The sequence below is a fragment of the Mauremys reevesii genome, linkage group 2, assembly GCF_016161935.1.
Source record: "Mauremys reevesii isolate NIE-2019 linkage group 2, ASM1616193v1, whole genome shotgun sequence".
NCBI classification, from domain to species: Eukaryota; Metazoa; Chordata; order Testudines; family Geoemydidae; genus Mauremys; species Mauremys reevesii.
In genome coordinates, this window is record NC_052624.1 from 69040997 (window position 1) to 69066966 (window position 25970).

Consider the following 25970-nt stretch of genomic DNA (forward strand, 5'->3'; position numbering starts at 1 on the left):
GTGCTCCCTCCCAACAAATCCAAGAGAGGCATTGTTTTCTTCGGACCTGAATGTGTATTACATACAGCTTGAAACTGGATGAACTGTTCCTGATGAAAATTCTGGTTAAAAGAAAATCCTTGATTTTTACATACTGTCTGTAGTTCTGCCCTTGTGAGCAGCAACTAAATAAAATACTGATTCAACACTTTCCTGCACTCCTACAACTGTGAGCTTATTTAGGGACTTTAAAAAAAAAAGAATCTCAGCGCTTACATTTACACCTCCATACTTGCATTGCTAATAATACAATAGTCAGCTCATGAGTAAGTTCTGGAGCAAAGGTATTGGTTTTGTGCTCCAGTCCACAATTCCTTTCTTCCCTTCCTTCCTCCTCCCTCCCCTGGAGGAAGAAACAAGAAACATCACTGCAGGGATAATTAGTATTTTTTCCTATGGATTTTAAATGAAAAGTTAGATCGCATGGAAAGACTTCCAGTGTATTTGTTGTTGAGCAACCAGAAACCTTTGCAAATTGTTACCAATAAATGTCCAGCTAACTAGAGATAGGCCATACCCAGAATCCCACCTCTGAAATCTTTTGAAATTCTTGGGGTTCATAATAGAATCCCCAGATCTGAACCTGCTCCTGTGGTTTTGATTCCAGGATGAACCCAGCACTAGGCTTGGGCCATGTTCTGATACTATTACTGACATGGCCAAGACCTTCCGAGAACACCTTGTGAGATATTTGGCACAATGAACTGGAATGAAAATTCAAACCCTAATTCATCCTTCAGTGCCAAAACCAGTCCTGTGACCTGCATCTAAACACATCCTCCTCTTCCCACAGTGGATTCTCATTTAAACTATGGCTGCTTTAAACAGTCAGAGAAATGTAAATGAGAACCTGCCCATCACTCATCTTTATAATATACATTTTGACAAGAATCTTCTCACACCGGTTCTTAGAATGACTGCAGAGGAACCAGCAATAGACAGACAGACTTCAGAAAGTTCAGAGTTTTTTTGAGTTAGGTTAAACATCATAAAGTCTGACTGCTAATTCAAAGCTGACCTGAACATCTTTGGTCCAGAGTCAGCAGGATATATGAGAGAGACTTTCATAAGCATTTCCTATGTTTTGTGGGTTTGGCTGCAAATTCAACAAGAACATCTTTTCTCATTGGTTTTTCAAATTTTCGTTTCCAGAGACACATGAACATGTTCTAAGTTATTTGAAGGGGCTTTTTAAATTTTTGTTTGTTTTTAATCTCAAAGCATGAGGTCCCCATTTGATTTTATGGCAAAGGTTTGGGGCCATTTTTACATTGTCCAAATTAGTTTGTCCATTCTTATGACAGACATCATTGCATTGCCACTTCTTCCATTACTGCATGTTCCCCAGTTTCAGCTAGATGGTTTAGAGTTTTGAATATAGAACTCAAAGCCAGGAACTCTTGGGTTCCAATCTTGGCTTTGATACTAATTCCTTGTATGACCTTGGGCTAATCACTTAACCATTGTTCCTCCGATCCAAGTGTTGGGAAGTGTCATCCCAATTCCCTTCATAACACAGAGCAACTCTTATGCTATTCCACAAAATGCAATTTCTTGTGTCCAATCTCTGGCATAGAATAGTTTGGCAACATCTCTTTTCCCTGGCCTCAGTTTCTAAATTGGTGGCCAGGAGAAAGGTGGCTCAGGACCTGCTACCATGATGTTCTTCCATAAAGGATCATCCTATGCAGTGTTACATGAAGCTATTTTGACATGATTCTCTTATCAGTTACACTGGTATAAATCAGGGGTAAGGCCTCTGAAGACAATGTAAAACTAATGTGAATTAGAGGCCTGTAATGAGAGAAAGTTAAACAATGCCCCCATTCAATAAATCTTTACAGTCTAGGAACAGTGGCCCAGACAGAGCCTGCAGGGCACAGAAAAGAAACCCACAAGCTAATTACTAATCCTGCTTATCTGCTACTTCTCCTTGAGAGACACAAAACCCCAGTGGCTTCTTCAACCCATGCCTCTGACTATAAGTTATGCTCCTTCCATTAGGGAATGGAAACACCACCATGTGACTTATGTGACCAACCACAACTATCCAACACCATTGGAATTTTGGCTATTGAGTATTTAATAGATTTTCTAAAAAGTGAACAAGAAATACAAGTTGGGTGATGGATAGTCTGAGAGCATAAAGAAAATACCATGTATGTTGAATAAATTATTCTTCGGGTGTTACATGCTCAACTCAATTAATTTGTGTGTATTAAGAGCTTTGAAGCACTATATTAATGCCAAACTGTATTAATACATCTTTTACTCCTCCCCTGGCTTCCCTAATCACTTCATTACCTGGTCTTATAACCATGAACTCTTTAAAACTTAAAAATCACCCCATAATTGCCCTTTTTCCTGGTCTTAGAAATAGTTTGTAATCCATTAACTGCTTAATCCAGGCCTCAAAATTATTATTTTTTTCAAAAATTAATTTGTTATTAAATTGAGAAAAGAATTAGGATAATAAGTATCATACTACATATTACAATCTAAGAACTGGGAGACAGAAACATTCAATATCATGTATCAAGTCAGACATGCACACATCTACAACAACAAAATCAGAGTAGGGCAGGATTTCTCAAACAGGGGTCGCTGCTTGTGTAGGGCAAGCCCCTGGTGGGCCGGGCCAGTGTGTTCACCTGCCCCGTCCGCAGGTCCAGCCAATTGCGGTTCCCACTGGCAGCGGATCGCTGCTCTGGGCCAATGGGAGCTGCTGGAAGCGGCGACCAGTAAGTCCCTCGGCCCACACTGCTTCCAGCAGCCCCATTGGCCTGGAGCAGCGATCCGCAGCCAGTGGGAGCCGTGATAAGCCAAACCTGTGGATGGGACAGGTAAACACACTGGCCTGGCCTGCAAGGGGCTTTCCCTACGCAAGCAGTGTTTGAGAAACCTTGGAGTAGGGTCAAGAGCTGGTTGGGAATTTTTTGATTAGCCTTTTTTTCTTTTTGCTGAAAAATGTCAATTCATAGAAACTGTTCATGAAATTGGGATGGGTCCAAAAAAAAAATCCTGACTCAAAAAGTTACTGGAAAAATATATTGAAATTGTCAAAATATCCCCACTTGACATTTTCTAAATGAAAAAATGGTTTAGTGAGTCCAATAAATGTCTTCTAGTTTTTAACTTTTAGTAAATTTAGACTAAGAAAAGGTTAAAGAAAAAAAGGTTAAAATCAAAATGAAATGTTTTGATTTTCCCATACCATTCTTTTTTTTTCTCCCCAGTTTTTTTGGTCAGCGAAAATGTGAGCTATTGACTCTGTCCTGTTTTGGGACAGAAAATTCTTCAATATCTCAAAAAAAATTGTTGGGATAGGAAAACAATTTTCTGCCCAGATCTCCCAGTAAATTTCTAATAGGAGGCTCTATGCATGCATGCACGCACAGGTAGGGAGATTATTGATTGGCTGAATTACAAAGTGCCCACTGCAGAAAAGTGCAATGGCCATAAAAATAATTCATTTGGATTTGGACTTGGGAAGTACTGAAAACCTGCCATTCCCATGCTCTTAAACTGGGTCCATAACTCACCAGCAATCCTCTCCCAGCTCCAATCAAAACAGTCTCATGATATTGTATTTGTGCACAAAGTTAGAGGTAAATAGAAGAAATTAAAACTGACAAATTAATTCAATTTGTTAATTAAGAGAGGAAAGTCTTGAATCCTAGGAACAGTCACAGGGAGACTGAAAGACAGTGCTCAGGTAGTAAATGCTACCGACAAGGTCCTAACACTGGGAAGACTCTGTCCCAATCCAATCTAGATTGAACCTCAGGATGGTAGTAATGAAAACCTACATGATTTTGCTTACTTTGGTGGGACACAGGATAAAATATGGACATGGTGATTATTATAATAAACTATGGAATTCTTAAACAAAGTGTATATTGTGGAATCAAACAATTAACAAAAGGAAAGTTATGGTAACTTCTTTGATTTCTTACTTGCCATTAAAGTGCATTGAAGTTCTCCCATAAGAAACTGTGGTGTCATGAAAAATCAACATTTTGCTCACGCAACATTGGGCAACATTTTGTTGATTATTTTTTTTGAGTGAGAAAATTCTAAACCAAAATTTTTTATTTTGTTTTGACTTAAAATGTCATTTCTGTTCAGATTTCAGGGGGAAAAAAGTCAATCCAGTCTAAGGGGAAAGGAAAGGTTAAAAGAAAGTCATATTTATAATGGACTATCACAGACAGACTAGGTATGTCAGAGTTGGTTGTGTTATGAGGTGTGAGATGAAAGTGCATGCTACATGGGAAAAATGATTGCAAGCATTCCTTTTGAGCTTTTAACCCCTCCACTGCCTTTGCATGTGTCTCTCAAAGAGTGGACTGAGTGTCCTGCAGGCCCAATCAAAATTTGAAATTCACTTGTCGAGCCAGACTTTTAGTTTCTTTAAAAAAAAAAAAAAACATGTTGACAGCCATAACCGATTCAACTGAGTTTGACTAAATGCAAGTTTTCATGTAACAAGCCTATTTATAATGGTTCCACAGTTCCATCAGTCAAACAACAAGGAAAAACACCTCACTTGGGCCATTCAGCACAAGACAACAAACAACGACAATTGTATGAGTTTGGACCTAAGATGATGTAAGTGTCTAAAATGCTGTATTATTTCCTTTAATCTAAGTCAAGTTAGCTGTAAATGATCACACTCTTCTTGTTTCCTAGGAATAATACACATAGCAGTTAATTTAAATGTATAGAAAGGAGTGGGGTGATCTTCCAACACATAGGGTGGAAAGGACACAAGCTCTGTAAAAAGATTACTCTTATCAACACATCCAGAATAGAGTTTGTGTTGCTGGATTTCAAAAGAAAACACTTGGAGTGACCTACCTATATTTCTCTCAAAACCAGTCTAGAATTACCGAACGACCAGGTTTTATTAGAACAGCTAAAATCCAAGTGGATTAAAGTACATACTGATACAAGTGCCAAACCTTTAGTTAGATTACTGAAAGACACAACATAATGTAAATCTGCATAAATATCTGGACTGCACTGTCTAGTTACAGAAAACTGACTGAATCTAAAGTTTCTTGAAAGTGATATGAGAATGTAATTGAGGATACTAGTGGAGGGGGCAGCTGCAGAATTGAAGAAGAAAATGCTTGACATATGATAAGAGAATAAGTGAGGAAAAACCCTTTCTTCCATCCACATGCTGAGTTATTGCTCCAGGAGAAGATTAGAACTTCTGTGAAAAACATCACTGAACTGCAAAGTTAAGACATGGAGAATACAAATGGTGGGAGAAGACTGTTCAGATCTGGATAAGGTTACCATTCAAGGTTTGGGCTCCAGGACAAGTCTGGGTTAGAGTTCAGGCTTGGGACTCAGTACGCAAATCATGCAAATTGTTCTCAGAATATTTTGGACCCTAAAAGTGGAAATCTCGCAAAATCAGCCAGCTTCCTGAACTTTCTACCACTGAGGGCCAAACATCTCATGAATGAGAAATGAATATGCTCATACTAATTTTGAATCTTACTCAAAACAAAAAGCATTTTGAAATCTACAGTAAAGTTTCTCAAAAAGGGTGAGAAAAAAGGGTAAGGGACTATATCCTTAACTGGTGTAAATCAGTGTATTTACACAGATCCATTTACAGCAGCTGAACATTAGGCCCAAATGTGTACAAGAGGCATCAGCTCTTAAAGTGTTAAGATGAAGCCTGAAATCACATACAGGATGTTCACAAACACAATGCAGTATGATACACTTAATACTGCATAAGAGTCTATATATGTTTCCATTGGCCACAGTCCCAATGGAAAACTCATACAGAGATAACTGATTTTAAAAAAAATATATGAAATCTTCATTGTCTAGTGAAAAAAAACAAAACAAACCAAACAAAAGGTTTGTCTCCATTTGAAGCACATTTTGTTTATGTTTCAGGGCCGTTGCAGTGAAAGGAACCTTTTCTGACTCTTTTTGAAAGTAGATTTTTCTAAATGCCTGCAGGAGACAGCTCAGTATGATGAATCTCGTCCAATGCTGTTAATCTCTAAAGGTATTGAGGCTGGTATTTTCACACGAGACTCTTAAGAGGTGCTTTAGAAATGTGAAATTATCACAATGTTCATTTCCCGGTAAGTTTTGCGCCACTGCACAGCTGTGCTCAATTAGGGAGACATTTGAAAAGCAGCAGGAAAAAAGTAGTGAAAACAATACATTCTTCTCTCTGTGACATCCTCAAGTTAAAAAATACAATTCCTAAATATGGGTCATAACAGAAAAGAAGACTACATGGAAAGTTGTGTGTGACATATTATGCTTTACTGGGGGAAAACAATGAAAGGGTCTTTCTAATTCCACTAGTGTCACTGGTTTCCTGGCTTTTTAAGTAAATCTTAACCACAGTCAAGGAGGAGACTTATTTCAACATGCGTTATTTGCCCTGCAGTAGCATCCAAAGGTCCCAACCAGGATAACGGCCCCTTTTGCTCTAATCTGGTAGACAATCATTCCTGTCTTGAAGATCTTGTGTTCTAATTTGAAAAAGGACACAATAAATGGGTGTCAGACAATGAGAGGGTCAAGGTTAATGAAAGTAAGATCACACAGCAAGACACGTTAGCTCTCTAAAAAGCTATTCTGGGATTGGTCTCATACCACACTCATTTAGAGCACCATCTGCTGAGTGCAAAGTGTGCTCCATCTTCCAGTGATTTCCACTGGCTCTTGACACCTCACAGGGCTGATTCCTTACTGGGCAAAATAAAAGAACAGAATGAATATGAACATTTTTCTGAGGGAAAAAAAATAAGTTATTGGTAGAGATGGACAAGCCTCAAAATCTTTAGAGGTTTGGTTCTGTTCAGCTAAGTTAGGATGCTTCCTTCAGAAGCTATCAGGTTGTGCAAATAAGAGTAACTGCCGGGGCGGCTCCAGGCACCAATGCTCCAAGCGCATGCCTGGGGCGGCAAGCCGCGGGGGTTGCCCTGCCGGTCCCTGCAAGGGTGGCAGTCAGGTAGCCTTCGGCGATGCGCTTGCGGGAGGTCCACTGGTCCCGTGGATTCGGCGGCAATTTGGCGGCGGGTACACCAAAGCTGCAGGACTGGCAGACCTCCCACAGGCACGCTGCTGAATCCATGGGACCAGGGACCTCCTGCAGGCAAGCCACTGAAGGCAGCCTGCCTGCCATGCTTGGGGCAGCAAAAAAGTTAGAGCCACCCCTGGTAACTGCACATCCAGTGGGTATTCTTTGCCTTTTCTATCCAGTCTCTTATGATTGATTCAAGCTAGCAGGCAAAGTCTTTTCTTGTTACATACAATGCAGGATTATCCTACTAAATCTTTGCCCTCCAAATCTACTTTTGATTGTGATTTTAAAATGTGCCATAGCAGTGCACATGTTTGGAAAGCATAAGGCTTTCACAACTCTGTGAGCCATACTGCTTTCATACTTTCAGCATGAGCCACTCAGTATTATGGCTTAATGTATTTCAAGAAAAACAAAAACAAAAACCCCTGGTGTGTTGACAGTTCATTGCATGAGCCAAGGCAGCCTTGGTCTGTTCTACCTGTTGCTTGGGTTTACATAGATTTTCCAGGACACTGAAATTTGGCAGAGCAGGTCACAAACATTAACTATTTCTTCATCTCAATTTCCACTAATTTCCTCTACTATGTGTTCACAGCTAGAATTTTCTGGAAGCTGCTCACTGCTCCTCCAGCAAAGGGAGTTAAGCAAGATAGAGTGGCGCTGGCCTACTTCTTCATACTTCAGTCTTTTCACTTTTAGTCTGCTGCTGTTATCCTTCCGTTTCTAAGAGAAAAACAAGGCAATATTGGAAAGCAATTATCTCTTGAGAGGTACACTTTTACAAACCCCTATGCAGCCCAGAGTAGATTGATGACATAATCAGCCTAGCTAAGTAATATTGCATCTATGTCAGACTCTCTGAACATGGTATGATCATTTTTCTAGTATCATCATTTGGAAACTCAACCCCAAGACAACAGTGGCAAATAAGGTGAGTCTCTTGAAAGTTTAGTTCCTGTCTAAGAGGTGTTGAGTGGCTGTTTTAGCACAAGAGAAGCTTTTGGTAGAACTGAAATCAACCTGATGGTTGAAGCAATTGATAATAAGGGTATTGCAACTTCTTGCAATATGTAACCAGACCACACTGAAATGAAACATTCCAGTTTCTTATGGTTCCCTCAATCCGGAACCGTAAGTATACTACACAGTTTGCAGATATCTGTAGGTGGAGAAATAATTCATATACTTTTGTCTATTTTCAGCCACAGGAGGAAGAGACGGGGATATAGAACTTGAAAACTTACAAAAGATGGAAGACATTGTGTAGCTCAAATCTTTAAGAGCTTTGACAAGCAGTTGTTTCTTGTATTAACTGATCTTACTTTAAAACAGTGTTTCCCAACTGTTTGAATGCTGAGCCTGCACTTCAGGAAAATAGAACTCTGCGATGGATTATTAAAGGCCCACACATCTTCACGTGTGCATTTTCCATACTCCCATGACTGATCCTTCCCATTGGACTTGTGATCCTTTACCCCTCACTTTTCAAAATCCTGATGCAGATTTTCATAAGATACTACTTGTCCTTTCTAACATGCAGTGATGAACAGTGATAGTCAACAACTGTCATGGTTAAAGGGCTAACTGCACCTCTGACCCCCTTCTCTGGCCTCCTTGAGGGCACCCCCACAGGTCTGAGGGCTTGTGTTATCACCTCCCGGGGCACAGCCCTGTGAATCTCCCACTCTCAGACCAAGTGCAGTGCTACAGTACTCTGTGTACCCACCATACTTACCCAGCAGGTTCAAGGGGACTCGGTACCTGTGGTTCTTTCCTTCGGGAGCTGTGACCAGGGGTGAATTCAGTGACCCAGAACTGCATTCTTAAAAGAAAATATAGTTTAATTTTGGCAATAGGAACAAGGCAAAACATAAGGTAAGAGGGTTTTAAAACAACAACAACAGTCTATACGTAAGTCTCTCATACATAAAGGCTTAGGCAGGCCAATCTTATTCCAGATCCTTGGGTTCTGGATGTCAGTTTTTACCCCAACAGTTTCTCTCTGTCAGTACTTGAGGACTGTGTCTTTTTATTCCATTCCAAGACATTCATTCTCTCCTGTGTTTCCCGAGCCTGGTTATACCAGATCAGTAGGGTATTGGAGCTGCACTTCAAAGCAGATGCCTCTGCATTGTCCTTAAAGTGTTTGCTCCAAAGTGAATATCAGGATCCATCCCCATCGTCCTGGGTGTATTTTCTTACAAACATCCTAGTGAACTTACTCAATGTATGCATACGGGAAACACCACTGGTCAAGATACAGTATTCATAGATTATTACGGGCAGCTCCAAAATTCATCACAACAAAAATTAGCACTGATATGTGAGTTAATCCCTTTGCAATCAATGGGGCAGTTCATGGCTCAGAGCTATTGTTTCAAGCTCTCTGCAAAGGCTGGCATACATCTCTTCATCAGTTATATTCCAGGTTTTGAAAGTCCCCCCCCACACACACACAAACACACACTATTATAACAGCCAGAGACTTTGTGGAGGGTGGCTGGTTTAAATAAAAATAAAAACCAAGACTCTGGAGAATAATTGAGAGGTCTTTCTTGACCAACCTGGCTAGCTTTTTGCATATATCCAGCCCAGGTAGTTACGTAAAGAGCTGCCTCTTAATGAGTGTGTTTTTAACAGGGAATGTAATAGTGTTAAAACACAATTTTTAACAGCTGAGGTAGGTGACATGATGGTGACCATGACTGACTGTGTAGTGCAGAAAAGGACAAGCTTTGTGTAAACTTATTCAGCTTTGTGTAGGCTAGTTGTCGGTAAGTAGTGATCCTAATTGGATTTATTCATGACTAGCTCACGTGATACCGAAAACAATTCATCTTTTTCTGCACTGACCAGTCAGAATCATGGCAATTAACTGTATTATTAAAAATAGAGTTCAACATTATTACATTTCTTAGTGAAGACGAGGCCATTGAGGACTAGCTGTAGCACTCATTTGTGTCAATTTAATACAGAGTTTTCTCTGGGGTCAGTACATGTACAGTTCCTTCCAGCCTAGATGTATAAAACAGGTCCACAAGCTTCATTATAAAGCTGTTCTACATAATGATGAGTCTACTGTGTAAACCTGCTTTGCCATAACTCACATTTAACCAATTAGTAAATGCACAATGGGTTGGTTTCCAAGGAAAACCTTGTTAGACACATTTTAAATTAAATTGATAGCATAAGGGGAAAAAAATATTACTAAATACCATCCCAAATGTATTTCCTTTGCTTCCTTTATGTTTGTTAAGTTCCTTCCTCCTAAGTGGTAAAAATCCAGAAAGATCTCACATGCAAAATAAATTCAGATTGAGTATGAATGATGAATAATACGTGGAAGTTTTTCTAATATATTTTTCAAATAAATTTTAAGTATGCACATTTTCATATTACATTACCCAGATTTGAAATAATAAAATACCTCTGATATAGCAATTTTCATCAGTAGATCTCAACGCGCTTCATGGCCTTTTAACATATTGATCCTCACAACACCCCTGTGGGGTAATACTTTCCTATCATCTCCACTTTACAAAAGGGAAACTGAAACATAGAAAAGCTAAGTGACTTAGCCTTCCTGTGTGACCTTGGCTATGGCAGAGGAGGGAATTTAACCCCGTTCTCCCAAGGACAAGCATACAATAAAAACAAACACTTCAAAATCACAATTAAAGAAAGCAATAACACATTGATTACATTTTAATAAAGAGAAAGAAATAAACATTTAAATTATCAGTTAATGAACATTCAGATCATATATAATATGATTATTTTATTAGATTTTAATTACTTTTATAATGTGGGATTATATGCAATATTTTCTAGATGGACTATGATATAGATTATGATAGCAGATAATATAAAGAGAAAATATTTAATACAATTAAAGTACACTGGTGGTAGGGCTTAGCACAATAGCCTTGTCCTCCTTTCTCTTCGTTATTTCCTATTTGTCTTTTCTCTTATATGAATTTAATCAATGCATGTATAATTGTTTTCTTGGAATTGTGATTGTGAAGGGTTTGGTTTTTGTTGTATGTTTGTCATTTCACACCTTGGTAGCATAAGACAATATGTGCGTACTTACCTTTTCAAACACACATATCAATTTATGGTTCCTAATTAGAGCTGAGTGGATAATTAAAAAAAAATCAGTTAATTTCCAATCAAAAATGACATTTTTGTTTTTTCCTTGGTGAAACAAACAAACAAACAAACAACATTGAAAATTTAATTTGGGTCAAGCAAAACATTTCAAATGTCAATAAAAACCAACATTTCAAAATGAAATTTCATTTATAAACTGTCAGCATTTTGTTTCCAAAAGATAGATTTGGAACATTTCATTTGGAAAACGTCAAAACATTTTTTTCAGGAGGAAAAATTAATTTGTCCAGTTTAACTGGAATTCATGAATCACTTTTGGTGCCTCCACAAAATGCATTTTTGGGGCAAATTTACTGTTCACCAAAACAAATTCACCCAGTTCAGTTCCTGAAAAAGGTTAACTGTTGGGTGATATTTCTGGAAGCTTATACTTAAAATCTGTTTGTGCATGTAGGTTCACACAGAAGCATTTTTTATTAATTAATTTAACATTTACCCAGCATAGAATCTCTCTTTACTTAGAGCGGGAAACAACTGCAGCACTTCAGATACTATTGGGTGGTAACGGTGGGTGAATGTTGACTTCTTATGGCATTCACTCTACCTCAATATTCAGGAACTGCAGGAAATTATACTGGCTGTTTTATAGGTCTGACCAGCAAAAAAGCTACTTCCAGGGCCACCCTGAGGCAGGGAAGGGCACAAAAGGGGTAGTTTGCCCCAGATCCCTGTGACCAGAGGTGCCTAGGATAGCCCATACTGAAAATGCCAAGGGCAGGGCAGGCTGCAAAAATGAGAGCAGATTCTTCCAAAACTGGTGGTTAATAATGTAGTTAGACTCACCAACCGGTCACAAACTGTGCTCCTGATCCCCCCTGCCCCTCCTTCCCACTAGTTATCAAGAAGCTGGGGGGAAAAGTCACACAGATCCCTCTATTGCATTCCAGTCTGTGGCTCCCAATCAGCAAATAGGTCCAGTAAAGTGAGAAATTATGTAAAACTCTATTCACTATACAAAGTGTTCTTCTGATTCCCAAAGGGCCAGACACATTACCCTATCAGTACTAGTTTGGATCTTACTCAAAATACCATGCTTCCAGTCAACCCTTTAGTATCTAAAACTAAAGGTTTATTATAAAATAAAAGAATGAGAAGAGAGTTGTTAAAGCAATCATATACATACATATGACTTCAGAGTCCATATTTCAGGTTCTTAGCAGCATTGGTGAGTTTGCTGGCTTGTAAAGTCCCTCTGGAACACATCCAAAGCTTGGATGGGTCTGTCAATCCTTTGTTCAAAACTTCAGATTGTAGAGAAGTTACTTCAGAGGAGATAAGCAGACTTGAAGACAGAATGGAGAAGATGCAGCTGTCTTTGCCATGGAGCTTGTACATCCTTTGACTCAAACACAAGCTCACAGCACATGGGCCTGGAAACGTTCTTGGAGTCCCTGTCCACAAGCATATCCCTACATGTCTTGCTGACTCATAGGTGTAGCCCCAGGCTTCTCCCAGTGCGTTCATTGTACAGCTGAATTGGCCATCTACAGGCTAGATTGGCATCAGCCAATGGAAACACAGCACAGGTTGGAGATGCAGATATATCACACATCTATAACTCATGATACAAAGATGATAATACATATACACAAGTTATCATAGTTAGCAAGTTATAACTTTTCCACTGATACTTACATGGCATATCTTGTAAGATTCATTGCAATTTTGCCATATTGGTATCAATAGTATTATAAATGGTCACTCATATTCCATACATCACGCCCTCCATTTGAGAGGACCCCAAAACTGAGTGCCATTGTGATCTGGCACTGTGACCCCATGCACTGGATCACAAAGCTACTCACTAAAATTTGGCTCAGTGGCCAAAACTGAGTACTACTGAGACCTCGTGCACTGAGTCACAACACCCGGACTGGGGAGTCAGGCACATTTCAGTAGGACAGGAGCTGGGCCACTGCTGTAGGGCGAGACAGGTGGGGGCTGGCTTTCCACACACGCACACCCACACTCCGCACTCCCCTCACAGGTAATTTTTTGGTTGGGGCTGTAGCCTATAAGAATAGGTATTTGTTAGAAGATGCATAGGTGTAAGTTAAGGCAGTCATGCAATGACCTTGGAAAGCCTCAAAGCCCGTAAGACAATAGTTTAGCCAAACTAATTAAGGCATAAGGCTCCAAAACCCTTAGCATAAGTAGTAATCAAGAGTAACCTAAGATCATAGGCTATTACAGCATTCTGTCTTGTGATGGCTAAACTGTTGATAGGTAATCACAACATGCTAGTTTATACGAGTTTGGGATATTTTTACTTAGGGACATCAGATGATGTCTGATCACAGAAATGCCTTGGTAACTAATTGACATACATGCAGTTAAGATTGAGATAAATGGATTAATAACCTAGGGGAGAAGGTTACAGGGAACCGTGGCCAATGGGAGCTTCGGAGGAGGCACCTGGAGGTGCGGCAAGGACAGCACACGTGGAGCCCTCCACCTCTCCCCCAGGGGCTGCAGCGCTTCCTGGAGCGGCGTGGGGCCAGGGCCCTGGTCCTGGTGGGCGCCGCTGCCACCCTGGAGCTCAAACCCCTCCTGCACCCTGCCCTCCAACTCCCTGCCCTAAGCCCCCTGCCTGCACCTCACACCCCTTCTGTACCCCAGCTCCCTGCCCTGAGCCCCCTTGTGCACCCCGCACCCCTCCTGCACCCCAACCCCCTTCCCTGAGCCCCCTCATGCACCCCGCACCCCTCTTCTGCCCCAATCCCTTGCCCTGAGCACCTTCCTGTTCACCGCACTCCCTCACATACCCCAACCCCCTGCCCCAGCCCTGCATACAATTTCCTCACCCAGATGTGGCCCTCAGCCCAAAACGTTTGCCCCCACCTTTCTCTATTTACTTTAATGAAGCTTTGTGGACTTGCAACTGGTGAGGGAAATAGGAATGGGAATCTTCTTTGCCAAGACAAGTACGGAAGGAACCTTAAGAAACTGCATTAATGTTAATATTTAATGTCAATATCCCCCTTAGAAGCAGGTCTAGCCTTCTCAGGTAATGATTCCAAGTTCTCATTCCAGGTTCTATTTTCCCCTATTCTTAGAGAGGGCTTTACAACTAATGATATGTCCGTATAACACATAACTCAAAGTCAGATGAACACCATATCTGGATAAAGTCAAAACTACAGAGTTCATCTGTTCATCTACTTGTGGTAAGAGATTTAAATGCAAAACAAGAAGAAAAAAAAAACACAGCAAACCCTCTTCTCTTTGTTGTTCACCATTACCATGTTCACTCAGTACACATCACTCAATATAATTTTCCTGTCTCTTTTCCTTTTTCCCCTTGAAAGAGCTAATGAAAGTTCATCTTCAGAGCTTTGTCAATCCAGCCAGAAAACTGTGTTAGCTCTGAAGTCTTTGATCAGACCGTAAGGTTTATACCTAATCTTTGTAATGCAAATACTTTCAGTGATGACAGCTCTAAGTCAGGTCCAAGACCCATAAATCATTGAAGGATTATGTTTGTAAGATGACCATTTGTTTTTCTTGGCCTTGTACTTGTTCTTTACAGCAACTAAAGACCAGAATTTATAGGGCAAGGCCCAGGGGTGGGGGAAAGCCCTTAGTCCTAATATGCACAATTACACTGGCAGAAATCCACTTCTTTTCTATTAAACAAAATAGTAGTACAACAAAAGGATTAGTTTGTAAAACTGTGACACGTGACATTGACATTTTATATTTGAATCAAATCCCCACATGACATGACCAAGCAACGTGCACTGAGATCTCAAAGTAAATATAGATAAGAAAAATGAATGATCTTTATTCTACTTGCTTTCTGATTCGCATTTGGAAATTTTACATTTACTGTAGCTGTACCAACACTGACAAGTGGATTAATGCTGTCATAAAAAGAGGTTCTTGCTTCAGAGAAATGGGTTTTCACTGAATTTTTTTTTAGGCATATAATGTGATTTTGGATAAAGACCCCAAAGGAAAAATGTGAAGGCCATGTTTGAAGTCTTGTAGGCTGCTGGATGTTAGTAGTGTTTTAATGTCAGATTCAAAGCAGAAAAACCAGCGGAAAAAAATGCAGAAATTGGCTGTGAGTTGCTTGTTGGCTAGTTTCTGGCTTGTAGCTTGTTGCTTCTTTTTTTGATCAGCTCCCAGCAAGCAGAGGCAAGGGCGGGGGCAAGCAGGAGCAAGGGCGGGAGAGAGTCAGGGGTGCACAGCGGGCCCACCACAGTCCCAGACTGCACACTGGGGGGGGGGATCTAGTCATATAGAGTGTTGGGGTTCTTAGGGATTGGCTTGTTTTGAAATGGGATTAGCTTGATTTTTGGCTTATTGTGAAAGTCAGGGTGCTTATTTACCACGTGAAAGTTGGCAACGGTGATGCAGAGCTGTATGAAAAGCTCTGTACGTGAATGTGTAATAAAGCCAGAGAGGTTTAGGCTTTTCACCAGCTTTGTGGACGGAGGGAAAAAAAAACCCAAAACAACAAAAAGAAATCCCTCTTTGGTGTTGCAAGGCTCATTTTTTGCTCATGGCAGGTTTCAGTCCACAAACATGACACTTGTTTGTCCGGGACCGTCAGAATGTAAATTCCACTCCAGTGACCCTTTTGGAATCTTCCACTCACAGTCAGTGGTAAATAGATACTGTAAAAGAAGGAGCATCCTGACAAGTGTACTGGCATTATGGTTGTTACAGTGCTCTTCTCATCAGGCACACCGCAAAGCCTTAGCACAGTTAATCGATAACAGACATGCCCTGACAAAACACAGCACTTGAGCATGCCCACAAAAAGAACAGCTGTCCTAAACCAAGATCCAAAACCCGCTAAAGTCAATGAGTCATTATTGACTTCAATGGCATTTGAATCAGGCCCCTAATTCCCAGTGTTTTAGTACACAAACAGCCTGCTCCCCTCATTCCTCTTAAGTAACAGTACCACAAACATCAAAGAGAAACAACTTAAATAACTAATTATGCTGCCAAAACTACACTAGCAATGGGAATTTTACTTTTTTCTCAATATTCAAATAAAGATTCTACAGTTCAAAATGTAGCAAAGTATAGCTAGATATGCATAGCTTTGGTAAAAAAAATACCATGCCTTGCTGACTCATTGACGTTTTTTGTTTTTGGAAAAAAGGTAATACATTAGCATATAGAAAATGACTCACTGGAACTAGTTTACTTCTGTTTTCATAAAGATTTTCAGAGACTGACTAGCACAGTGCAGCCCTGATTTTTGCTGGAAGCTCCAGGCACTACTGGAATAACAACAGCCATCTTCAACAACACATCAGCTGATCGTTGCGGAGAAAAAATACCTTGCTGACGCCTATGTAGAACATTGCAGAATTGACCTGGATCATATGAATTTTAACATTTCTCTTGAGCATCAGAGGTAAGTCATTGCTGGAAGCAGTGTATGATACCCAACTAGCTGGATTCTTTGTTTGACTTTTAAGGAAAAACTTTGTAGACTTGCTAAGGAGGCAGATTTTGAACAAACTGTTTACAGTGTAGCACCTAATAAAATCATGGTTCTCTTCTCCCGCCATGGCGAGGGGTGGTTGAATTTCCTCCCCACAGATTTTTTCTCTTGTCCATGTTCTCTCCAATATTGACATAGTCCAGGGGCTTTGCTATTTTTGTTTTGTTTTGTTTGGATGGGGACCTATTTTTACAAAGACTTTAGTGTACAAGGCAATCAGTGTGGTGTCAAGCTTTGATTTTTTTCATACTATAAAAACAAAAATAAGTTAGAATGAGCTAAATGTTATATTAGGAATAACACAAAAACAGATTTTTCTTCATCAAAGAAGAAACCTTAAACCAGAAAGTTGGCCTGGTACAGAGATTAATTCTAATTAGAGCTCAAAAGAGAGTGAAAAATGTATTGATAAATGGCTGTCCTTTCTCACTGTTTCATGTGCTCTGTTTCCAGTCAAAAGATTTTCTTGGGTTGCAAACAAGGTCTTATTACATAATGTAAGAAAGGAAGAAAGTCATAGGCACAACAAATAAGTAACTGTCAGTATTAAAAGACAGATGACTTCAAAAACAATGTTAGCAAGAGAACATTGGCAATGTCATCTGAAGAGGCTCCTTGGACTAATACCGTTTGAATTCAGACTCAAACTTGCCTCCTACAAATTGTTGCAGTGTGAACAAAAATGTCCAGAATGGTCCATGTGCTGTGTGGAACAGTGGGTTAAGAACTGAAAGCCATGACAAGGACTATTGCTGCTAATTATCACACCACAAAGTACTCTGACCTTGTTATTTTTTTTATAAATATATTCCTTAAGGAGTATGTTGTACTACATATAAAAGCCAATATCAGCATAGTTCAAGTATATATGTCCTATTTTAAAATAGCAAGACAGATAGACTTTCATAGCCTTTAAGGCTAGAAGGGACCAGTAGATCATCTAGGCTGACCCTGTGAATAATCACAGGCCATTAAATTGCCCCTGTATGTGTGTTGGGGTAAAGAATATTTTCCAGAATGGCATTCCATCAATTGGAAGCCATCCAGAGATGGAGAATTCACCATTTCCCTTGGTAGTTTGTTACCCTCCCTGTTAAAAAATTCTATCTTATTTTCAATTGGAATTTGTCTGCCTTCAGCTTCCAACCATTGGTTCTGGTATGTCTTTTTCCACTAAATTAGAGTGCCTTTTAGTACCTGCTATTTTCTCCCCATTAAGGTACTTACACACTGTAATCAAGTCTCCTCTCAGTCTTCTTTATGATAAGCTAAACAGACAGCTTTAAGTCTCTCGCCATAAGTAATTTTCTCCAGCCCTCAGATAATTTTGTGGCTCTTTTCTATACTCTCTAAATTTTCAAACATCCTTTTTAAAATGTGAATCCCAGAACCGTAGGCAGTATTCCAGTGTCTCAGGAATGCTATATACAGGACTTAAATCACTTCCTTAGTCCTACTCCTCTTGATAAAGAATATCCTGCCATTTTAAAATAGGCAATGTTTAAAAAAACTGGCCTTCAGCAGCCCTGAGGGGAATTAGCTGAAATGCAAAAGTGGTTGCCAGAATTCTTTCAGCCCTCAAAATTAACCCATCCTTTCACAAAAGGATATTTAAAATTGTGGTCATGGTTTTGCACAGACTTGGAACAAAACCATCAAAGGTATGTCTACACTGCAATTAGACACCTATGGTTGGCCCGTGCCAGATGACTTGAGCTCATAGGGCTCAGGCTAAGGGGCTGCTTAACTGCAGTGTAGACATTTCGGCATGAGGTGATTTAAGTCCACCCTGAGCTCTGAAGCCCTTCCATCTTGCAGGGTCCTAGAGCTTGGGCTCCAGCCCAAGCTCGAACCTCTACACTGCAATTAAACAGCCCCATAGCCAGAGTCAGATAGCATGGACCAGATGTCTAATTGAAGTATAGACATATCGTAAAATGCCATGAAAAACAGTAATCCCACATATCACCTACACTGTTAAAACTAGAAGGTCATAGAAATCTTATGAGAAAAACCTGAAATCTCATGATAATAGGCTAATTCTGTACCATATTAAGTATTTCAGAGGAGACAGTGAGGAATGGAATTGCTATGCCTAAATCACTCTCCCCCAGGTGAATAAGGGTCACCTAAAGAGCATGAGAAATGCCTTCTGTACAGGGGATGAAAGGGGCCATCTAGTCCTGCAGCATGATTCTCCTCCTCTGCCATCTCACACAGGTGGCTGAATTGGGGTTGCCTACAGCTGGAGTCCCCCATGTTTGCCACACACCTTTTTCTGACCTAATGAACAATGGTATGGCCATATTTCAATAGATGGGGCCTTTCCACCCAATTCTGAAACAGAGCAGGTAATACATTTAACAATGAAATTTAAAATTGACCTATTACCCCATGGGGTGGCTGAATGTAGGACCTAAAAACACCCTGACTGCCAATGCTAATAGATTATATCTCTTCAGTTCCCATTCCTAATATTGCAGCAGATGTATCCAGTCTTCTAAACAAATGAAAGCTGAAATCCTCGGAAGTCAAACACAGAAACTTGGCTCCCTTCAACACCACACTTATAAAAAAGGGATAAAGAGTGGACCTGGACCAACAGGTCCAATTGCAATGAATGCTTTCAAAGCCTGCACGGGGCAAAGGTCTGCTTCCCCACTCTCCTTCATGAGAATCTTTGTACCATGACCAAATCGATCTGTTTTTGATTCATGTAAAATCAAGATGATCTTTCCTTGCTCCCATTGCAAGTCTCCAGTGGTTAATGCCCTGCCTGACTTAGTTCCTTTGTCCAGAAACTAGCTCCCCATCTTAAAAAGGCCACCCAGGAAGGTTGCCTTGAAGAGTATTGCCTTGCTGTGGCTACCACAAACCTTGGGAAGAGTATGGGCATTTGGGAATAGCTTCAAAAAGGCACTTAGGCTTCCAAGTGCTCAGTCTTGTAGGTGTGGCAACTCTCAACCTTTTAGGTGCTCAGCCACCCAGTGGAATCTTCAGCTCTGAGTTAGGTGTTCAGGATTGCCGTACAATGTATGGGGAGAGGTAGGTATCTAAGAAACCAATCACCTCAATGGGGAACTGCCTAAGCTACCTTGCAGGAAATGCTGAGGAGGTAATTAGCATCTAACTGGGCTGGAGAGAGCCCCTTATCTCCATTTGGGATTCACAGTCATGAACTCTCTCCTGGAGTTAGTCACCTGGTCAGTCCTTTCTAATGAAAAACAAGTGAGGGAAAAAGAGATATCCCCTCCGCATTATAGCCAGTAGTCAGGTGGTTGGAGACCTGTTTTCAAATGGTTCTTCTGTCCAATTTGTATACAAGACTTGACCTTGGATCTCCAACATTCCAGATGAGCATCATTGAGCTATAGGGTATTCTGGGACCCAGACATGTGCCCATCTCTCCAAAAATTTCTGATCTAGTTGTCCCCAGCACTCTTTTCTGCAGGTTAGGCATGCTATGAGAATGCCTACCAGATTGGGCCCTGCAGGTTAGATAGGCAAGAGAATGCCAAGTTTGAAAATCCTTCTGGGGCTTAGGCATGAGCTAGCTGAGATTCTGGGATAGGCCATATATGGGGTGAGCCTTGGCACACCCAGAAATCTGTGGTGTCTGGAAAATATGCTGGGTAAGTTTGAAACATCCAAAGGTCAAAAATAGTTTTCCATCAGTCTGAATAGTGGCAGTGCCATTTTAAATTGCAGAAATATACCTGGCCATGAAGTGTATATTCCTATGCAGGGCACTACAGTACAAATACTTGCAACCACCACCCATTTGTATTTTAGCAATGACATTTCATTTTAACTTTCCATTAGCGTTTATTGTGATCATTCACTGAAACTCTAAGTTAAAGACATATTTATTTGCTACTCAATCCCATTCATACATACAAAAGTCAATTATATATATCCCTCCTCTCCAATTGTTTTGTTCTTCAAGTCTTCCAGGATAAAGAGATGGCACTCTCCCCAAAAAAAAAAAAAAGTCTATAGAAGACAAGCTAAGAAGGGTCTCTAATGTGCAGTTGCCCTGTGTGTATGCCTGCAAGAAAGTAAGTATTAGAACTCTGTGTTTGTTCTATAGTTCAGCTGAGTTAACTATCCATACCATGTTGTCACTCCAGAAGCTGACCCACTTATTCTGGAACCTGTTTCCTCACATAGTGATCGACAGTAGCACTGGAACCAGAAATGTGATATGCTCATTGGTGACATGGACGATCTGATTCTCCAGACACCTTTGAGCACATCACTCTTCTTCAAACTACACTCCAAAGCCTAAGCCACCTGCCATGTCTGAGTTGTAGCCATAAGGGTGTAAGGCAGGAGCGGGCCATTTGTCCCTGTACACATGTAGGTTGTTTAGCCATGGCGTAGTTCTGAGGGATAAACCAGTGCAGGGTGCTTTTATGGATTTAAAAAGCATAAGTGAGCAAATGTACAACTAAATAAACATATTACTAACTAAACTTACTACAATTAAATATGGACTAAAATTAATCGGTTTGAAGTCTCGATGTCTCAATCAAAAGTAAAGTTAAAACAATGCAACTGAAATGTAATCAATAAATCAGTGGTTCAGTCTATGAGTATGTTCAATTAACTCCACAGCCAATTGAAACAAATTATAGGGTTACAAAAAGAATTACTTTGACCCTTTACAGGAAAGCAAGTTTCCTTCACTTTAAGCTCTCAACCATGTAATGACATCTTCTCTGTCTCTCACACTGACACACACACGGAAAAGTGGGCATTTAGGATGACTCCTTATGCCACATAAGAACGATGAGTTAGAGTCCTCACTTCTTGTTTCTTGGGATCTTTGACTTGTGATTGTTATTCAACTGGAACAGGTGACTTGAGCTAGTAGATTCAGTCATGCAGCAGGGACCGGGGCAGGGGGTGTTGGTCTTTTCTCTTAGCTGTAGACTTGAGGCTTGGTGCAGCCAGTTGTCAGAATCCTTCACCTCTTCAACTGCATGGCTAGCCCAGGGAAACAGGGGCATAGGTGCTGTCAATGTTATGATGGAGAAAACTTCCCCACACTTCTCTTCCACTTGGTCTTTGATTTTTAAAGGGAGTCTGTGCCCTCCCTCACTCCACCTAGGGGCCAACTTTGCACCAAGCCAATTAAAGGATTCCAGCATATTGCCTGCAATTCAACATGGCCCAATCCTTTGGGCAGAGTCTTTGTCTTAGGTTACTACAAGATTCCAGTTAGTGATAGAAGATATCTTGCAACATTTGCTGAAGGTGACCACACAGAGATGTCCTATTCCAAGCAGGACACGTTCTAGCATGGACTGCTCACTTTTGATCCCAGACTTCTGCTTAGACCAACAACATAAGACCCACACTTGGTCCTTGATCATTAATAGCCATCAGGTAACTTTCAAACTCTTACATACATTCTGCACTCATGACTGTTTCTAGACAAAGAATTAGGGAAGTGATTTTTGTGCCCAGACTGGTTCAGATTTATGAACTTCCCCACTGACCTTTAGCCTAACGGCATAAAGATGCTTTAACATTTATATCAAGCTAACTTTATCTGGCATTGAACAATTAAAATTATCCAGGCCAACCCAAATATAGGTCATATGACTTTCAGAGTGGATCTGCAAGTTGGCATATAGAAACCACTCTTCATGACAAAAAGATATCCATTAAATTCTGCTAAGAACGAGTCCCAAACCTTTAGCTCCATGGTTACGCTAATATAGTGGTGAACCTAGAGACACTCATTTTGTATGCTTCCAGCCATGCATTAAAGGTGGAACCAGGAAACATTTTCTTGGCCACCATTATGGTGGACAACAAGTTTTGCAGTTTTTCAAATTTTTCATAAGGAAGATGAGACATCTGCCACAGTATCCAATTCAGTACTCAGTATACTAATCAGGTACTAAGCCTTCAGTTTTCTCCTCTCTCATGCAATTCCTAGCCTCCTGGACAAAGTCTGAAATGTTTTCAACAGATCTGATCCCAATCTCCCTAGAAAAGGAAATTAATTAAGATAGATTTCCTGACCACTGCCTATTTTAACGGTGAATTTTACAAATGCCCCACACAACAGCATCCTACTGGCATAGTTTTGTTAAAATAAAATTGTGCATCAAATTGAAACCCAGTAGGTTGAAGCTGGAAGGATACACAGGCAACAGTCTGAAGCATGACTTAATATGACTTTGGTCATCAGTGCTTTTTTTTCTCCACATGGTCTTGTCCTATTGACTGTAGAATCAAAGAGGGAGTAATGTACTGAAAAGAGAACAGGATCAATAGCGTCTTTCATGGGCTCTCAAATGATAGATTAATTGGAATTCCCCTGGTGTCTTCTTTGGAACCACCCCAAGAGGGAAGGTCCTTTGGTAAATAGAATTTCATTGGTAAATGAAAACTCAACTGAGCATTGGATGGGATTTGAACCCAGTTTTCCTATGTGGCTCATAAAAATTCTACTTCTGAACCACCAGTAACACACTATATAAATGATATCAAAAAATAAAAGTGAAAGGCATGGAGGCATGTGATTTCATGAAACAAAACAAAAGAAAATATTTATATGAGTTCCTGTGGAATTGAACTGCTAAATTTCACACACACATCCCCTGTTGTGGGTGTCTTTGTGGGGTGTTAATTAGAAACAGTGCTGCTTAAGTAGTCTGAAAATAGAGCCAGGAAGAGTCAAGGTTAGAAAACGAGGGAAAAACAGAGAGAGAGTGAAAATGAGAGAGATGCTCATTCGCAGTGCAGCACAGTAGCAATAACTGCCACAGAAAATTTGACTGCCAGAGAAAGCATAACACCTGCCACCCCTTCACTGCCTCTTTACTCAGCTGCTATGGATAATTTGTATTTTAGCAATGACATTTCATTTTAACTTTCCATTAGCGTTTATTGTGATCATTCACTGAAACTCTAAGTTAAAGACATATTTGTGCTACCAATCCCATTCATGTCTACAAGCAAGTCAGTGTTATATGTCCCCTCCTCAGCAATTGTTCTTCAGTGCAAGTCTTCCAGGATAAAGAGATGGCACTCTCCCATGAAAGCAAAAAAGAGTCTATAGAAGACAAGCTAAGAAGGGTCTCTAATGTGCAGTTGCCCTGTGTGTATGCCTGCAAGAAAGTAAGTATTAGAACTCTGTGTTTGTTCTATAGTTCAGTTGACTGTGGTCTCCCTTTTATGGACCTCAGGATATGAACTTATAGACTTTAGTCAGGCCAGAGGAAAGCCTTCAAGATTAATGAGCATCTCAGATATTTTAGTCCTAAAGGTTTGATTTTGTTTTGGTACTTCCCTGCTCACCTTGAATGTTCCATCAGAACATTCTTCCTCCTGCCATATGCAGGTAGGGTGCTATGCTCAGTCCCAAAGGATCTTGGTCTTCAGTAGTATCCACCTCTCCATTCAGTTCATTATATAACAAGAGGTTGGTTTGTAAAGGTACTTTTAGGAATGGTTTTGATACTAATCTTCAGTTTCTCTGTACCCCTTACACCTGACCAAACCCATGAACCATATGCCAGTGAAGTATATTTTACTGGGTACATTTACATCTGTATTAATATGAGATATGAATAGTGATTCTAAGTCTGAACCCTCAAATTCAGAATAGTCACTGTCAACTTCTTCCAGTTCTAAAATCAGGCTCCTTAAGCAGCACTACTTCTAATTAATACCCACAAACATGCACACAACTGGAGATGTGTGAGAACCTCGGCAGCTCAATTTCATAAATATTTTATTTTGCTTAGCATTTTCTGGATTTACCGTCTGCTTTGCATTTCACTTTTAATTATGGTTTTCAGTCTTTCTTGTATCTGTGTTGACTTGTTTCCTGTGCACTGGATGCCTCCATATCAAACCGTGATGTCAATGAGACTTAAGCTTGTGCTTAAAGTCAAACATTGCTTAATAGTTTATACCTCAGTTGCGGCCTTGATCTTATCATACCCAATGCTGTCAAATCCAAAATAGAAATCTCAAGTCAAATAATTTTCTATTGAGCAACATGAGTGGGTGGCAAAAATTATGCCTAAACAACCAATTTTACAATTTGATTCAAAGGAGCCGCGGATGGAAAAAAAAAAGTTAAACCAGAATCAAAGTCCAGTTGTGCTAAGTCCTCTGCACACATTCAGGGAGACCGTGCCTCAAAAGAATTTACAATCTAATCATAATCCCTCTTTACATACCTTAACTTTTCCACATAATGGGTCAGTGAACAATCCTGTTTCTTTTATGATGCCTAGATCAGGTTAAAGAATCAAACCCATTATGAACTGGAGTTATATATCATTATCATTTAGTTTAATGCAACAATCAATGGGCTTTAAAGTACTCAAACAAGCATCAAACTAAGATGCCTGGTAACTAGTGGAATGCTTAAAAAGCATCAGAACCTGAATGGGTCTCCTGTATACTCCTTGAAGTATCTACTTTAAATTTCACTATCAAGCATCATTGGCTTTGAAGCATTGAACTATGACAATGTTGAGCTCTTTCCCTCCTGATTTAAGATGAAATAGTCAGTTCACTCATGTTTCCTATAACATTCACTGAGGACCAGTCATTTTGTGACTTCATGCCTCATGTGATTTCAGCCTTGTAAATTACTGGGAATTGTCATCAAAACAGAAGACAATACCTTATTCTATGTACTTTTAAATTAAGTAGGAGACAGACAGAAAAGGAAGTGGCTCCCACTATTTTTTTGTAATCAGAGTACAATAAAATCAACTGAACAAAAGATGGCTAAAACTCTAATCCTGCAGCTAATCCTGTTGTTGTGACTACTCCTGGCCAGAGTTCTTATTTCAAAGACTGAAGACTTCCTAGTCTGCCTGCCAAGTGTTTCTTCCTTGTTGTCTTGTAATATCCCAAGTATTAGTTACCAAGTCTATCTTTTCCCTATTTTATTAGAGAATGGAACCTAACTTTAGAAAAGAATGAAACCTGTCAGATTCAGTGATTCTTCACGATGCATGTGAGCATAATATATGCAAACCTAAGAAATGCCCCCCTCAGTCATTCAACCACACCTGCAAAAAAGGATGTCAATCGTTCTATTATGAGCTTAAAAATAAGAGGCAGAGCAGCAGCCTTTTTGAGCAGCTTTAATGATTTTTCCATTGATCCATTCTGGAGAGCAGCAAAACAATCTGATCTCATTCAACAGAAGAATATTCTGCTTTGTATTTTTAC

At 40.0% G+C, this 25970-nt stretch overlaps 1 long non-coding RNA gene across 1 annotated transcript; it reads left to right on the forward strand.

Moving 5' to 3' along the window:
- The first annotated feature begins 4174 nt into the window (after positions 1–4174).
- Positions 4175–6079, forward strand: LOC120399608. Its single transcript, XR_005595251.1, has 3 exons — positions 4175–4258; positions 4554–4650; positions 5965–6079. It is a non-coding gene; the product is annotated as an uncharacterized LOC120399608 (long non-coding RNA).
- The last annotated feature ends 19891 nt before the right edge of the window (positions 6080–25970 follow it).